This window comes from Grus americana, chromosome 14 (assembly GCF_028858705.1).
Source record: "Grus americana isolate bGruAme1 chromosome 14, bGruAme1.mat, whole genome shotgun sequence".
Classification (NCBI taxonomy): domain Eukaryota; kingdom Metazoa; phylum Chordata; class Aves; order Gruiformes; family Gruidae; genus Grus; species Grus americana.
Genome location: NC_072865.1, coordinates 2091237 through 2104780, shown reverse-complemented (window position 1 = coordinate 2104780; position 13544 = coordinate 2091237). Strand labels below are relative to the sequence as shown.

Here is a 13544-nt window from a genome sequence, read left to right as displayed (position 1 = left end):
AGCAGACCTTGCCTCCATTGCTTGCCTCTTTGCCTCCTAAAAAACTGCAAGTATACCTGCTGCTAGCTCCTGTATCAGCTGTCCTTCGAGGCAAGGTAAATAACAAGAGCAATAAGCAGGAAATGCCCAAGAACATTAAGTGATTAAATTCCTGAAGAAAATGGCTTTAAAGCGTGCAGTCGTCAAGTGAGCATTCCCCATAGCAGCAGCTTGCCTCCTGGACCGTGCGGCCATGCCGGAGGACTGAAGCAGAACAGCTGAGGAGGAGATGGGTGGTTCCTGCGAACTGCTCTTGAAAGCCCCAACTCTTCTCCGGTGGCCGTGTCAGTGTGGGGAAGGTTTGTCTTTGCTGGGAGTGAGGCTTCTTGGGTGTCTTAATTGTGACCGTCTGGAGGGTTCTTTGGCCCTGGGGTGAACCAAGTTAATTTCCTTTTGGTTTATTCATCAGAATATCATCAGCCATCAGAAATTTTATGGCTCTGAGAGCTTTTTTTCCAAGCTACCGGAGTTCATATAGCTTGGGCTTGGTCAGCAGGAACTCTCCTCTGTTAGGAGACTGCTTCCCTTGAAGGCAGTCAGTCGCTCCCTCCATCCCAGGTGCCTCTACTTCAAGTCCCAAATGCTAAATCACCTGGTAGGGGCCAGGGCTGTCACACGTACAGGGCTCTGGTCTCTCTGGTGAAGAGCTGAGGTACCTCCCTGCCTGCTGAGCTGCGGGCGCTGGGCAACCTCGCGTTTGGGCAGCTCGGGAAGAAATAATCTCGTGTGTAACACGCCAGTGAGGAGTCACTTTGACCACCGATCTTGGGTGCCCCTGGCTCCAGGTCAGGTTCCCCCCCCGGGCTCCGGCTGTGCTTCCCCCCCCGGCCCTGGCTCCCCCGGCCCGGACTCCCCCAGCCCTGCCTTCGGACCCGGCGGGGTGCGGGGGCCGAGCCGCTCCCACCTCCCCCCCCCCCCCCCCCCCCCCCCAGCCCCTTCCCCGGAGGGCGGCCGGCAGCCGGGGCCGCCCCTCCTCCGCAGGGAAAGGGAAAGCGAAAGCGCAGCGCGGTGTCACTGCGGAGCGGGGCCGCGGCTGGGCTGGGGGCGGCGGGCGCTCGGCCGGTACCGCGCCCCGGACAGTGGCCCCCGCGGAGCATCCCGCGCAGCATCCCGCCGAGCATCCCGCCGAGCATCCCCGCGGCAGCGGGAGGTAAGCGGCGCCGCTCCCCGCGCATCCCCCGCGGGCTCAGGGGAGGGGAGAGCCGGGACGGGGGAGGGAGCGGGGGGTCAGGATGCCCCGGGAAGGGAGCGGGGCCGAGCAAGGCGGCGCATATGGATCTATAGGTACCTGCCCGCAGCGGGTGGATGCCGCGGCAGGGCGGGTTTCGCTGGGGGGGGGTGGAGGGGAGCTGCTGCTCCGGTTCCCTTCGTGGCTCCTCGGTGCTCTCCTCCTCTGCCGTGGGCAGGTGCGAGTTTGGGTGAAGTAACTGCCCGTTTGCAGAGAAGACGGTGATAAAGTCTCCTCCGTCCATCCCCCCTCCCCGCTGCCTGTCTGGCTGCTCCCAGGGGTCCCGCGGGCTCCCTGCACCCCAAGGGCCTGGTGTTCAGGCTGCTGGGAGCTCCTGTTGAAGCTGGCACCTGTGAAAGTCTGACCTTTAAATTATAATTGAGGGAGTTTTCTTTTGTGCGTGTCTTCCCAGAGATAACAGGTTTCCACAGGCTCTCGATGAGCCGGGCACTGCTGCCCGTCGCTCGGGTTGTTCAGTTTATCCCACTGCAAGTTCCTGTTTTCAAGTTGCCAGTTGCTTATAACTCTGACAACTTTAGTTGCTTGAACTGAAAATTTTCCGTCCTGGATGTCTGCCTCAGCTTGGCTTCCATTTCTGTATTTATTTTATTCCAGCCAAGAGGGAGGCAAGGATTGACCCTTGTCTCTCAGATGGCCATGGTTCTGGTGACCTTTCCTTGGAGCAGCATTGCTTGCCCTGCCTCCCTCTCTGCTCTGAGCAAGGAATTTGCATTTGGGAAGGAACAACGGATTTTGTAAAGATCTGTTGCCCAAATATAAGTTGAGTTACACAAATTATAATAAACTATAAGCTTAGTTTCCTTCTGTTCTACGTCAGGTCAAGCATTAATTGAGGCGCTGGTAAATATGGCTGGTGGTGCCACAGCAGGAAGAATAAGTCAAGGTCAGGGACCTGGAAAGGGTGAGAAATAAAAGTGGATTTAGAGGAGATCAGTGTGAAACCATGTGAGCTGGGAGGCTGGGGCACGGGGGTAAGGCTGAGGCTACACCAAGCCCAGACTAAGTGCTGCTGAGGACGGAGACCAGTGGGAACAGGGTCCCACCACAGGTAGCTGCTGCCGGAGCTGAGTGCCCCAGGCTTTACCCTTGCCTTTGGCAGATGAAATTCAGTTTGTCCCTCTAGAAACAGCTGTGATCCCTGCCCACTCTCCCGGTGAGAACAGAGCCCTCAGCAAGTCAAACAGCTCAGCCGCGCTCAGGTCTTGCTGTAGGTTAGTGAGAAATGAGTAACACCCTTCTGCTTCCCCTGCAAAGGGTGGTCGGAGCAAGCAAAAATGGGTGCTGCAGCTGGGGAGAAGATTCTGTCCGCCACACAGCCAACAACGTGTGTGGAAAGGCAGTTTATGTTCAGCCAGTATTCACGCCGCTGGCTCGGCTGTCACCACGTGCTCACACGCTCACATTTGGTTTTAAACTGAGGGCGCGTGCTGACCGTGGGTACGCGCCTGGGCCCAGGTACCCTGCAGCACCGGAACGGCCGGAGCCAGGCTGCAGGGCCGGGTACGCGCGTCAGGCAGGGGCTGAGCGAAGGTTGCTCTGACATCCCTGTCCCAGGCTTGTGTGTTGTGCCGGGATGGAGGGAGCTCAGGGAGCTGGGGGAGGCGACGGTGCAGGCAGGAGCAGCAGCCGAGGAGATGCTCTTCGGAAGTGCTGGGTGCTTGGAGCAGTCACTGAGCTGCGAGAGCTGAGCTTTGGATATGTAAAGAGCTTGTCGGTGTCATTTGCAAATTAAGTGTTGTAGGTCAGTCACTAAAATGGCAGCATTATTGTCACTGCCCTGTCTCAGCCTAAGAAGTGAGACCGTGGGGCCAAGCCCTGGAATTGCACAATAAATATTCTGGCATCGTGTCCCGCAGAAGAGCTGATGAGAGGATACGGTTTGTCCTCAGAGCAGGGTTTGACCAGCACGGAGAGAATGCCAGGCTCGAGCGATGCGGGGAAACAGCATGGAGTGAGTGAGCACCATTCATCTCCTGCAGGGAATGAGGCAGAGGACGACAGAGATGCAGTTACGTTGCCCAAGTGTCTTGTAACGATGTGAGTTGGGGGATGTCAGTGTTCAGAGTCTGAGTTTGTGGCTGCAGTCACGTTGTTTCTCCATCAAGACATTGCTCCCGGAGCGCTTGAGCCCATTACGATTCTCTACCTAAAGATATAAATTCATCACTGGTAAAACTGTATGAGCTCTAACACCACAACTAAATGTTGGATGAATTTGACTCACAGGTTCTTGTTCAGCTTATCAGGTCTTGAAAATTGGCACCAGTTTATGGTACCGGGGAGCTGAGTGCTCTGCGCTGGGATCAGGGGCAGCGGTGGGTGCCCGAGCCTTGAGCAGCAGCTCTGCCAGGGAACGTCCTCCTTCCACGTCTCCCTGGAAGTCAGCCCAGCCTCGCTGTCTTTCTTACCCTCATTGTGTTTATAACAGCAATGTTCTCAGAGCTTTTAAAGTCGCACTCAGGACGCAGGGCTGGAGGTAGTGCTGAGGGGCGCAGGGGGATGCCCGGTGGGACGCGGCAGGCACGGTACTGTGGCCGTTGCTTTAGCCCCTGTTTGACCTATGTCGAAAGCACCCAGGTGCCAGAGCCCTTTCTTATCTTAAGCTTCCCATTTTGCAAACAAGCCACAGACTAGACTGCTTTTATGATTAACTTGCTGCTACAAAACAAATGCTGCTCAGTATTTGTGCTAATACACACACAAAAGAAGAGGCTCTATTTCTGCTTGTTGCATTAAGGTAGATGTTATATGTAATAGTCTGGCTTACTAAGAAAAACCTTCAAAGCAGAAATGTTTATTCAAAACCGTAGCTGCTTGCGCACCAGCACGGCCAACGCGCTCAGAGCAAAGTCCTTCCTGGCCGGCAGCCTACAAGGTGGCTGGGCAGCAGCGCCAGGCTGGGCTGGAGCAAGGGTGCTTCCCGGGGCGCCTCCAAAACCAGTCCCCTGCAGCCAGCAGGCTCCCTGGGGATTTCTCCTGGTCTCTCTGTGCAGCCTGGGGAGGAGCAAGGGGTCGGAGCGGTGCTCCCAAGGCCGGTCCTCGCTCTTAGCTGCACCGCAGGGTGCGTTTCTTCTCAGCCGCCGGAAGAGGAGAAAGCCAGGCGAGCTGCGGGCTTGCGTGACTGCCAGCCGTGCAGAGCAGAACACAGCGCGGTGGTGGGAGGAATGGGGTTTAGTTTGCAGGGGGTCCTCCAGCCCCGAGCAGAAGGAGGGGGCTTGTGCAGGGGCAGCATCTCCCATCACAGAGCTGGGGCAGGACAGGGCAAGGCTCATGGGCAGCACCCAGCGAGGCAGGCAGGGGTCTGGCATCTGCCTGATGCCACGCTCCCCAAAGCCTCAGAGGGCCCAGGAGATGCTCTTGGCTGGGTCCTCGTGATCCCAGTGCCTGGAAAAGGGGAAAACCCAGCACCGGTGAAGGATTACCATCTCCTGCGGCTCCCTGGGAGCTCCCAGGCACTGCCCACCCCCCAGCAGCCAGCTGGAGGGACTCTGGAGGTGTCCTGACGGCTCACCTGCTCTCTGCCTCTGGAGCGATGCGTTTCCATGGGTGGCTGAAGATGTGCTGACTCCCTCTGAGCTGTCACTGCCCTGCCCTCTGTCCTGCCTTTGTCATGACCCAGCCAGGTCTGGGCAGCGTAGAAAGCTTCAACATGGACCTTTCCGCCACTTGCCAAAGCTGTTGTCGTGCCCCCTCCTGGTGCTGCTCTCTGCCTCCTCTCCTCCGCTGCTTCCACTTCCACTTTCAGCTCAAGCCGAGTGTGTTAACACTCCACTGACTGAGCCCTCGCTGACTCTAACTGCAGCCTAAAGTAGCTGGTTTAGACTGAGCACCCGTGCTGAGTCAGGCATGTCCCAAACTACGTGACCGAAGGCAGCGCACGGCCGTGGCTCCGCTCTCGGATGCGCGGGGCACGTTTAGCTGCGTTGTCGGGACTGGCTGTAAGAGGGAAGGTTTCCTGCAAAAGGACACTGGTGGAGGGATTAGCGTGGGATAACGCGCTCGCTGCTCGGGCTTTTGGCCATTCCTTGGCACCTTCTGCGAGATCCACAGCTGGGCTGGGGAGTTCCCAGGTGGTGCAATGCACGGGGTGGGGGGTCAGAGCCCCCGCTTGCCCCCAGCGCCGTTTCCAATGCTCCCGCTGCAGGTAAATGCGTTTCTTCAGATGAATTATCTTCTGGGCTGGGACTTCCTAGGGAAGGCCACGTGAGGTGAGGCTGGAAGGAGAGGACAAGGAGGGACATCCTGGCTGTGTGGTGGCGAGCTGCGTGTTCCTCTGGGGACTGCAGAGGGCAGTGGCACCCGCGAGAAGTGTGGGTGGCCCTGGGTGCTGGCTGGAGGAGCTGCCCCAGAGCAGCTCCTGGCAGGCTGGTGGGAGCTCTGGGGTGGTCCTGGGCAGCGCTGCGGGTTGCTGCATCCCTGGCTGGGCTCCATCGTTCTGCTTGCATTGCCTTGCTCTGCAGTGGCTCTGCAAGTTGTTGCACGTGCTGGTGGTTCGCTGCTGGTGGCAGGGGCTGCCCTGGTGTCCCAGCCTCTGGGCTGCCATCCCTCCCGGCCGCGGCAGTGGGCAACGTCCAGTTAAGACAAGACACAAGCGACCGCCTCTGTGATGCTTCCCTTACGCTGCCCTGATGGCGAAGAGAGTCAGCTGTCCGCAGCAAGGAGAAACAGCCACGGCCAAGGTCAGCACTGCTCAAAAGGCGATGTGAGCCACGTGCAGTGCGCTCTTCCCTCCTGCCTTCTCTTTCCTTCCCCCACTGTGGTTACCGGAGCCGGCTCCAATGGGAAGGAGTCTTCGAGTGCCTGGGGTGATGCTCGGGCTAAAGCAGTTGCAGAGCAAGTTGCTGGTCCCATGGGAGCTGTCAGGTGCCGCTGTCAGGAAGAAAGGAATGCACTGCGTTCAGTTTTACCAGTCTGTGATCAAAACCTTGTGCCGCAGCTTTGCCTTGAGCACTTGGAAGAGCGTGTGGTTTGCTGCCGGTCTCTTTGCCCTTCTCTGCACTTTATTTTCCTCATCTCCTTTTTTTCTCACCTGCTGGGAGTGCAGCTTGCAGTTGTCACTCTTCCTCAACAGTGTGTCTCTGTTGTTATTTAATCCCAGTAATTGCTGTACACAATAGCGGTGCTGTCTGACAGGCGCGAGGGAGTGCCTGCCGTCCTCCCTAAGCCCTTGCCAATGACTTTCTTACCCTTGGGGCCCAAACCTCCCGCCGCCAGCCCCCGGTTTGGAAAGCCTGGCAACGGGTCCGGTTTGTTTCTGCCCTTTTTTTTTTTTTTTTTTCCCCCGGAAGCCAAAGTCAGCCTCCAGCACTGGCTTTGAGCTGTAGCGTGGGAACCACATCCCCTAGCTGTCCTGGGACCCTTGCAGAGCAACCCTTGGCTTCACCCCCATGTTGAGTTTATCCCCAGGGCTAGAGGTCAAGTTCAGGTCTGCGGTGTGACAGCAAAGAGCTTTTACGTAGGCTGCAGCATGGCTGGAGAGAAAGATGTGTAAAAACATGAACAACAACTGGGTTTGGATCTACCCCGCTCTGGGACCCATAACGTGTGCCGGGCAGCTCTGCGGGGCTTCCTCCCTCTGTGGCCCAGGAGGTCTGCAGTCACCCTTTCAGCATCTCTGGTACATCAGGCGTTTCAGTCTCCTGCCTCGTGTTTGTCACAGCTTGTTCTCGAGCTGACACCCATCCCACCCTTTCCTGTCTCATCTGGAGCTGCTGCGGGGGAAGGCGAGCTGCTGTGGCAGCCACGCTTATCGCTTCACAGCAGCTGTGGACATCTGCCAAAGACAGCCCCATCCTGGAGCCAGCTCAGCTACAATAACTTAAAAAAAGCCAGTACGGTCATTTTTTTTTAAAAAATGCTGCAGGCTTGTCAATATAGGTGCTATGGAGCGTTGTGGGGAAACCACTGGACACCCAGTGCAGGTAGAGCTCTGCACCAAGGAGACAGGAGGAAACCTGGAAGGGGTTTATTTGCAGAAGAGAAATGGAAAGGGCCAGATCTGGTGGAGAAAATACAGATACAGGGGGTTTGATTGAAGGAAAGGACAAAGGAGATGTCAAGCGCTGTAGCCCTCGCTGGCACTCCGGCCGAGGAAGAGAAGAGCAGGTTCTTCCCTCGCTAGCTCAGATACGCTCACCGTGCATTCGTCAGTGGATTAATAAAAATTACTCCGGCTCCTTACCGTGCTATTACTGGCCAGGCCAGGCCCATGGTGCGCAGAGGTCCAGCGGAGCAGAGCCTTCGCCTGCCCTTGGGGGATCCCCCTCTGCCATATCTTCCCGCTGGGGCAGTACCTGAGGCCGCACAAGGGACGCTCTATTTACAGAGATGCGATCCGGCCGCCGCTTCGAGATGAACGTGTCATGATACAGAACTCCTACAGCCGCCGTTTCGCTGCCCAGTTCACGTTGTGCAGCGTAGAAGTCGCATTCACGAGCACGTTAAATTGCTCCGCTAATGAGTCCATCAATCTCCACTAATTCCTCAATACAGAATCTATTCCCCCTCCAGTGCAGCCATTCTCACGTAGCCGCGGAGGGGTCGGTACTCCTTCTGCGGCTGGGAAAACAACGGGGAAATCTTCAGCACAGCACAGTCTGCGCTGCTTTGCTTTAGGATGTTTTTTCTGTGGGTGATGTACCATTACACCCCGATGTGGATCGCATCCTAGTTTTCCCTGATCGGGAGCTCGTACGTTTGAGCTGTGAAAGGCGAGTCTGCAGGGAGAGTTGGGCTTTCCTCACCTGGGGACACACGCACACAATTAGGCTGCTGGTAAAAGCGCTCAGTGACTTTGGAGGAGTTTGGGTCAGTCCCCTTTGCATTTATTTTAGCAAAATATGTCCACAATTCTTCCTTATGCTGCTGAGTTTAAGAGCCCAAACGAGTCTCTCCCTGGAGAAAGGGGAACACGTTGGGTGACTGGTTTGGCCATCGTGGTGGTGGTGGGAAGCCTCAGGGCAGCCTCTCCTCTCCCCGTCTGCCAGGAGTGACAGTGGGAGTGACAGTCACCTGCTGTTGGAGAGAAGGCTACGGCTTCATGGTGAGAGGCTCTCGTTTTAAGTGAACCCTACTTAAGGAGGTTTTACACTAGTTATGCAACTTAAATGGTGTTGGTCTGGTACACAATTAATTAACCCAGTGATTAAGCTGAATAAAGCTCACTTGCCTGCTTGCTCTCCCTTACCAGCACCTTGTTTTCCATCAGCGAACGAACACGACCCAAGGGCTGTGAAACCAGTTCTGCCACCCTGTTACAGGAAAGGGATCGTCTGAGGTACGAGTTTCTCATAAGGCAGCGTGCTGCGTGAATCAGAGGTGTCTGCTGTCGCCTGGGTGCGAGTCAGCAGCTTCGGCTGCTCCTAGCTCGACAGATGAAACAGCTTCTGCCTTTGCCTCATCTGATGGTGGAAGGTGCAGAACGGGGAAATCCAGAGGTGACAAACTTTGAGCCTCTGCTGTCTTTTCTCTGAGTTTCCCATAATACTTGTTGAAAAGCATGAGTTGTATTCTGTCCGCCAAAAGCGCTTGCCCGCAGGGTTGCTGAAATATGGGTAACCTCCACATCCCGCAGCGTGCAACGTTTCTGCAAGCTTAGAAAATGGGATCGGTGCTTCCTGGGGAATGTGGGCTATGAGCCCTGGGAGTTAGAGATGCACCGGTCCTGGGTTTCGCCCTGCCCGAATCCTGCGGAGCCGTGATGCTGGGGCGGGGGGACAGGCTGCTTGGTCCTGCCCGTCACCGGCACGTGGGCTTGGACAGCTTGCTAATTACCCTCGTGTCGTTATAGAGGCAGTGACGCCTGCTGATGGGAAGCACTGAACTGGCCTGACGTCGCTTTCTGGAAGCGTGAAATTGGTTTTAACGTGATGTCAAGGTGTCTTAATTTGACCGTAGCCGTCCTTGCGTCTCTGGACCAAAACCCAGTGAGATGCTGCAGGAACGTATGGCTGCGGGAGTCCAGGTCCCACCGCGTCTGCCAGCAGGTCCGCGGGCAACGTGCACCTGCAGCCAGGTCTCCATGGCTGCTCATGCTAATTGTGATTTTTGCATATCGTAGGAGTTATTAAGCAGCTGCTGGGCGAAGGGCAACCGCATCATTTCACTTTTGAGAGTGAGAGTACACTAGAAGTCTGAAAACTGAATTTAGTTTTAATCTGGAGAAAATTGAGTATTATCAGTCTTCATTTATCCTGCTTCTGTCTGCATAGACTTTTGGATATCGAGTTAATGATTTCCAGAGGGCAATAAAAGATAATGGCTCCCAGACAGGCCATACAGTGGGTTACGTTGCCGACTACTTAATGTCACCGGCGTGGCAGCGTGCCTTCCAGCTCTTTCCCGCCGCGGCGCTCTGCCCGGCACGCCGCTTTCTGCTGCCGAGAGAAACGGCTTTGCGGAACGGCCCCGCTGCACGTCGACTGATATAATAATTTTGCTTCTAGCGATTCATTATTATCTTACCCACCTGCTTTTAATGCACATTCATAAGTTACTGTTTATCACCTATATCTGCTTTTGTCGATATATTCTGTTGTGTTTTAGTTCTTCCTTTGTTGTTGTATGATGTAATACACCTGGATGCAGCAGGCTCCTCTGAGGTTGGCGATGATGGACATGGCTGGAACTGATGAAGCTGAACGAATTTATGCCCCTCATGAGAGAAGGGTAACTGCAAGCTACAGAAAAGAAAGCAAGCAGGCATTTGAATTCCATATGCGTTATTTGCATGGATCAAAGTTCCCCTGCGTGATCCTTTCTTTCCTGGGGAGAGCAACGCCACCTCCGCCCCTCGGCAGCGGCGTACAACGGAGGACGGACCAGCTCCCCCAGCCCTGTTTGCACCTCGAGCGGTGCTGTGGCTGCCGCTCCCACCCAGGGTGTTAAACCCAGCGGTGGAGAAACCAACTTGCGTTCGTGCTGCGATAATGCAGCAGAGGAGAGATTAGATAGAGAAAAAGGATTGTCTTATCCGCTCAACCCTTGGAGTTCAGCCCCCGGGAAAAGCCAGAGCGGGTGCAGCAGAGGAGGATCAGGGGTCAGGGACGGTGCTGCTTGATTTTGCCGCTTCACCAACGTGCTCTAATTTTTTGCATCCGGATATTTTTGCCTCCCTTTCAGGAAAGAAAAGGCACGGCCAAAAGCCTCCTTGAGGAGGTCAGTAAACACAGCAGCGACCGTTCCATTTTGAAAGTCTCTTTTTCTGAAACAATAAACAGCATTGTACAAAATAGCTGACACTTCCCATGCAGCCATTGCATCATCTTCCTCTGAAGAAGCATTGTGGTTAATAAAAGCATAGTGTGTGACAGGCCGGCGATAACAAACATAAATACAGGAGGTCCCTCAGCACATGCAGGTGCTCTGGAAGACCTGTCTCTAAAAGGTGTTTAATCTATATCGCATATACAGCGCAAACAAAACTAGCTGGCGCTGTGCAGAAAGCGGACAGGCCCAGACAGGCAGTGTGTGTGTGTACGTAGCACGTGTGTGTGTGTACGTAGCACGTGCACCCGGGCGTTGATCTCCCCGAGCGCGCGGGGCAGGCTGCGGGACCTGCTTCGGGGGCTGCTCCTGCCCCTCCGTCTGCGCGAGATGGAGGGCTGCTCCGAGGCTGGGTGGGCGCTGGTCTGGCAGTACAGCCAGCCTGTTCTAACAGCGCTGCTGAGGTGTTTCCTAGCAGGGACTGTGTTAGTTCATATCCAGCTGCGTGAAGGTATGCCCTGCGGCCGTGACTGGCTTTATTAGTTCCGACAGCTGAAGTACAGCGCTATAAGAAACTTGTGTGGGATTCCCTGTGGCTTTCCCCCCCCCCCCCCGCTCGTCTTTTCCGCGGCATACAGCAATGAAAAGAAAACTGGTTTTTCCCCTGAACGATGGATCAGTGGAGATGACTCAGATCATCTGTGTTCCCTTATTATTCCTCATGAGCAAAGGCTGTTGCACAGCAAGTGTCCCCTGCCTCTTGCCTTGGAGAGGAGAGCCAGCAGTAGCATGCTCATCATCTAAATGAGCGCAGCCTTGCTCGTCAGAGGCAACGAGCTCTCCGGTGCCTCCATGGTCTTCTGCAGAGTGCTCAGGGTGGGACTATCCCACTGCTCTCACTCGCTTCTCTAGGAGCAGAGGACCAGATACCCATTGTTGGAAAAGTTGCCCTCTCTGCAGCAGTTTCAACTTTGCCACTTTTATACGGTTGTATTTCCTTGTATGATTCACGCAAGCTCGCCTCGAGAAAAACCAGCCACCTCTGCCCGGTGCCGAGAGAGTTTCACAAACACTTTAAGCTGGAATCACAAGCAGAAAAGCCGTTCCCCTCTCTCCCCCCAGGAGCTCCTGCCAGCCCCAGCATCCCTCTCCAGCTGGGACGCGTGGGGCGCGGGGGGTTCGGCCGGCAGGAGAGGAGGGCAGGACTCGTGCTGGCTTGTTTTCCTAGCGGCCGTGCCGCAAACCCCGGGCAGCGCGCTCCGGAGCTGAGCCTTATCACCAGGGCTGCTCGGTTCAAATCCAGTTTGTTTTCTTCTGTATCAAGCAAACTATTGACTTATGAGCTAAAGCGGGTTTTCTTGTGTCAACAACCCAATCTGCAAGTCCTCCTCTCGTGTTGGTTTCCTCGTTTAGAGAGAAATTGCCCATATGCCGTGGCGTGCATCCCTCTCGTGCAGCGTGCGCAGGGAGTGGCCGCTGTTTGCGATGGTGGAGTCGCAGCTGCTATTTTAAAGCACTGATGCCCCAGGTGAGTTTCTCAGCTGAGAAATTACTACTTTGGTTTTTTGTTTGGTTTTTTTTTTTTTTACAGACAGGTTTGAGCAGCGAGCCATCCTTTCTCTCTTTGAACTACCCTCCTTCCTACCTGGGTGTAGCCCAAAGGAGATGGAGCAAAAGAAGCCGTTGACTTTAGCGGCATCGCAGCTTACCCTGCAGCTTCCTCTAGATGAAGCGCTCAAAAGGACCCGCAAGCTTTCCGACTTTTTTCTTTTGAGAGAAAAGCATTCCCTAAGTGCTTTTCCTCCAGCAGAGCAAATAATTTAAGTTTTTGATACTTAGCCCATTTTAAAGAGTTCCACTGTGGGTACAACATTCAGCTGCATGCTCTAGCAAAACCAGGTCTGTGACCTTGATTACAGGAATCACGTCATCAGCTTGGATTTTGTTTGGTATGTTTGAGAAGAATGGAAGATGCTGTCTCCGAGCCAGTATAAACAGAATCGAGACAGTTTTAGGGGAAAAAAAAAAAAGCATATCTATTTGTTGAAGTATATCTTCCCCCCAGTTTATCTTGCCTCTTCTCCGTTGTTTATAACCAAGTGTATACATGGGGCAAGGGACAAAAAAAGCCTGTGTGAGTGCTCAATGATATGATTTTTCTCTATTATAGTCAGCAAACCTGCATGATAATGTCTGTTCTTTTGTATTGGAAACATGATGGGAAAAACAAAAAAACGTATCCCTGGTGGCTAGCTCTATTTTTTTATTTAAGTAACACAGCTGGAATATGGATAAGCTTTTGGATTGGGAGCGTGTCTGTAGCTGCTGCTCGCTGCACGTTCTGGGCCGTAGGAGTCCTGGTCTTGGGTCTCCTTCACGTCCAGGCAGCGGTGTGCGCCGTTGCCCTGTCCCGCTTCTCCTCGTGCCCTTCTTCCCGTCGGAGGACGTTTGGGAGCACGCGGGTCTCCAGCGCGGCTCCAGCTGGGGAAGCGGAGCCAGGCTTTGCCGGACCACCTTATAAACACCCCCGGGCGGAAGGCTGGCTGACTCTGCAGACCTTGCAGCCACGTTTCTCACCCTGCGCGTGCTCCGGGATGAGTTTTGCCTTCCCGACGTGCCGCGTGGTCCCACGGCGGAGCCGGGCTGGTGCTGCTGGTGCGGGCTGGGCGCTGGCGTCGGCTGCAGTCACCTGGGGGCTTTGGGGCTATTTTGAGCCCGATGAAGGCGAGCCCAAGATCACGACTGTATTATGGCCTTGAGTAGGAAGGTTTGGAGCTTCCAAGTGAGTTTTTTGTTCATTAGGGCTTGTAATGTTGACGTGTTTGATTCGGACACGTATTTGTGAACGTTTCTGGTTTCCTGTTGGCACTGCCATTGCTGAGAACAGATTGCCTTGCAATGCAGAGACAGCCCTGATGACCAAGGCCATGTTAGCAGAAGCTTTCCTTTGTTGCTGTTATGATCTGGGAAAAAAAACCCTGCTAGGGAAAGACAAAAAAAAAAAAAAAACAGAGGAAAAAAAAAGGCATGAAACAGTATTCTGTGTTGGCTT

At 54.8% G+C, this 13544-nt stretch overlaps 1 long non-coding RNA gene across 1 annotated transcript in view; it reads left to right on the top strand.

Moving 5' to 3' along the window:
- The first annotated feature begins 1052 nt into the window (after nt 1-1052).
- LOC129212541 (uncharacterized) overlaps nt 1053-13544 on the top strand; it is a 33347-nt gene continuing 20855 nt past the window's right edge. Inside the window, exon 1 of the long non-coding RNA XR_008579202.1 lies at nt 1053-1189. This is a non-coding gene — a long non-coding RNA (uncharacterized LOC129212541). The remainder of the gene's footprint in view (nt 1190-13544) is intronic.